This window comes from Lactuca sativa, chromosome 4 (assembly GCF_002870075.4).
Source record: "Lactuca sativa cultivar Salinas chromosome 4, Lsat_Salinas_v11, whole genome shotgun sequence".
Taxonomy (NCBI): domain Eukaryota; kingdom Viridiplantae; phylum Streptophyta; class Magnoliopsida; order Asterales; family Asteraceae; genus Lactuca; species Lactuca sativa.
Genome location: NC_056626.2, coordinates 340,015,126 through 340,018,860, shown reverse-complemented (window position 1 = coordinate 340,018,860; position 3,735 = coordinate 340,015,126). Strand labels below are relative to the sequence as shown.

General features: G+C 25.9%; 1 long non-coding RNA gene across 1 annotated transcript; it reads left to right on the top strand.

The window, feature by feature from the left end:
* The first annotated feature begins 472 nt into the window (after positions 1–472).
* Positions 473–2,174, top strand: LOC111895988 (uncharacterized). The gene is made up of 2 exons (XR_002851751.3): positions 473–665; positions 1,210–2,174. It is a non-coding gene; the product is annotated as an uncharacterized LOC111895988 (long non-coding RNA).
* The last annotated feature ends 1,561 nt before the right edge of the window (positions 2,175–3,735 follow it).

The window sequence follows — 3,735 nt, the reverse complement described above, 5'->3', positions numbered from 1 at the left end:
TTTTTTATTTGGTTTCCATTACTTACTTCCAATTACCCCTCCTTTATCCTTTGCTATAATTGATACTTCTTTGGTCATCTTTTATTCTTCTAGATAACCTATTGGTAGGCAAGGTTAACAACCATTATGAATATTGATAGATTATAAAGAAACGACGCACAGGAGGATTTTTAGTATTTAATTAGGTTTAATCATTGATTAACTTAGTTTAATCCTAATTTTTTGACTTTAGAAGGGTGGTTTGGTAATATCACACGATATTTTGAGTTTTAAATAAGTTTCTTATATTAAATAGTGTTAATCCTAATTAATATATATATATATATATATATATATATATATATATATATATATATATATATATATATATAGTCTTAAGAGGACTTACATGTAATTTTAAAATTTGAAAGGATATAAAAATAATATCTAAAGTTTGAAAGGATATCAATGAAATTTACCCTATATATAATATTACACTTCTGGAAGACTAACCCTAAAATAACTCGTTCACGCTTCTCTTCTAGTTTTCTAGGTTACAGCCGACATATTTCCAAATTGACGGAGTTACCCTTCTTTCTTTAATCGATCGAAACGCACAAGAAAAAATCGAATCATAGATTCATACAGCTTTCTTTCTCTTCGATCGACGCCACAAACAATCACAGGTAATCGATCGAATCTTTCTTTCTCTTCATTTTTTCTTGAAATTAATCATAGGTTTTATTGATAAATTGATTATCGTCCATTATAGGTATGTATTACATCATGTTGTTTATCGCCTATTATATATTTACAAGTCACTTTATTTTTTTAGTATTCAATTCAAGCTGATTATTGAATTAAAAGTTTTCTAAGATATCTTAAAGAGCATTTGGCCGATTTCTTTAGATCTAGATTTCATAAAAAAAAATTTAGTTTGATTCTCTATTTTGTTAGTTACAGATCATAAAAATTATCAAACTGTGAGATCGATGTTGTGTACAAATTTGAATCGCATAAAGACAATTGTTCGAATTTTGTAGATCTAGCATTAGATCTGCTTACAAATTGTTAAATCTGTTAACACTAGTTTTTATTCTTTTAGCTCGTTTTCCACCATTTTATGGTATAGTTTATTTTTTTAAACACTTTGCAAAGTGTCTACCAGTTTATTTTTTATTGGTTAGTAAGTTTGAAATTTTAATGACGAGATTATGTTTTTTTTTTCAGTTACTTTGGAGGTCTTTACATGATGGTTAAGACCATCTCCAACCTATCCATATTTCCCCCCTTTACAAACACACCCCTTTACTAATTTAGTTTTAACAAATAAAAATAAATTTTATATTTTTGATTAATCAATATAATTTATTATATTTCATAATATTATAAATATTAAACATTATATTTAAATTAAATCTAATAGATAAAATAAACTACAAATGTATAAATATATAAAATTAGGGACTAAACCCGACAACTGAAACTTCATGTGTATATATATGGGGTAATACTATTCATATCTCCAAACATGGAGGGAGAAATAGGATAGGGTTGGAGAAGAATGGGAGAGAAAATGGAGAAAAAAATAGCATTTGAGGATGAGTTGGAGATGCTCTAAAGGATGGATTTCCAATCGAAGACCACAATGGCATTGTTGTCCATTTGAAGATTTGAGTTGACGAGTTTATAAGCATGTAGATACCATAAACTATTTTTGATATCTATAAAATGTAGAAATCGTGGTTTCTTGATTCTCATCCAACAAGATGTTGGAGCTCTTTATGTCACGATGTATGACTTTTTGTCAACGATTACAAAGGATTATGAAGGTAGTCTAGCCCACACGCAACATCATTGCATATCTTGAGACATTTGCTCTACATGAGACTTGTGCATCCAAAAATATGTGTTGTGCAAGTGTCACGTGAGAGTCTGATGCGTCAAGATAGACATTGGTTTTGTGCGTGGGTTAGCATACCGTCATAATCCTTTGTTATCGCAACAGAAAGTCGTGCATGGTGATATAAATAGCTCTAACATCATGTTGGATAAGAACTGCGATACTATGATTTCAAGTTTTTGTATCTTAAATAGTATATCTAAGACATTTTCTAGTTGTGGATTGGTTTTTGTTATTTGTTTTGAACTATTGTAATTGTAAAATGTGAATTTAAAGAAATGAACTTTGGGGATCTTCATTTTGCTATTATTGTATGATATGTTTGTGTAATTGGAGGCTCGCGTTGAGTTATGTTTAATGTTGATATACATTTGATATGATCTCCATGTGTTTGTATTGTTGAATATGGTGCTATATTTTTCTGTTTCTTTTATATGTGTTCTAGATCTTTATGTTTGATATTTACCTAGTAAAACGATTCAACTCAATCCCCCATTACAAAATACATCATATGGGCCTTAACAATCTAGGACCCTCTAATGGGGCTTTTTTTTTTATGGTTGTTATAGCTACACCGATTTATATAACCTTCCTAAACCACTAGCTTTACTTTTTAGGTCATTATTACCATATAATTGTTTTTTTGACAAACTTTTATAATTATTTCATTAAAACCCAATAAATAAATAAACTTTATTATTTAATAATTATAATTTTATTACAAACATTGTTAATATTCATAACTTTAAGCTTATTTTTTATCAAGATAAAAGAAATAACAATAACGTTATTTTTATAATATAAAAATATAAATAATTTTCATTAATTTTTATCTTTGTTTTTAACCGTCAACCCATATATATATATATATATATATATATATATATATATATATATAAACTTAATTTTTATAAATGTGTACTTCTTTGCTGTTTCTTGTTATAATTTAACTTTTTTTAAGTTTTTTTTATAAAATGTGTAGCTTTTTATTTAAAAGTGCAGTTTTTTTTTTATAAAACGAGCTGTTTTTTTCTAGAAAGTACAGTTTGTTTATTAAAATATGCAAAAAAAAATTATAAAAACTGTAGTTTTTCTAAAACATGCAATTTTTTTTATAAAATGTGTAATATTTTTTATAAAACATGAAGTTTTTTTTTTTAAAACATAGAGTTTTTTATAAAAAATATTATTAATATTTAAACAATGTTTGTAAATAGAATTTATCCAGTCTCGTTTAAATCGTAACATGTAAATTGAAAATATAAGAATTCAAACTCAATCCCAAACTAATATCATTAATTGTAAAAAAAATATAATAATTCAAACAAATACTATATCTATTTTATTAACTGCATATAAATCGCTGAATATAATGGTATATTAGTCAAAAGAAATAAAAAAACCCTTACGTGTGGTGTGTAAAAAATGAAAACAAAAAGATAAAAAAATAAAAAAAAAATAGATAAATAAAAAAAGAAGTGTACGCTATTAACATAGTTAATATAGTTATAAAAGTTAGAGAGAATTATGAATAAACGATGAATAAAAAAACATACGAAAAAAAAAAAAAGAAAAAAAAAAGAAAGACAATTGCATCAAGTGAAAGAAAAAGAACAAAAAACATGCTTGAGGAACAAAAAAACAGAAAAAAAGGTACATATCTTGAAAGAACCCATAATAAATGGGGTATTTTTTGCCATTTGATTAAAAGTAGAAGGGCTAACAGTGGTAAAAAAAAAGAATTACAGAATGAAACTAGAACAGGTGGTGGATATTAATGGGAATTTGTAATAAAGTTTTATGAGTTATCATTAGTTGTGAGACCCGTTGATTTAAAAAATGATTAAACTTAA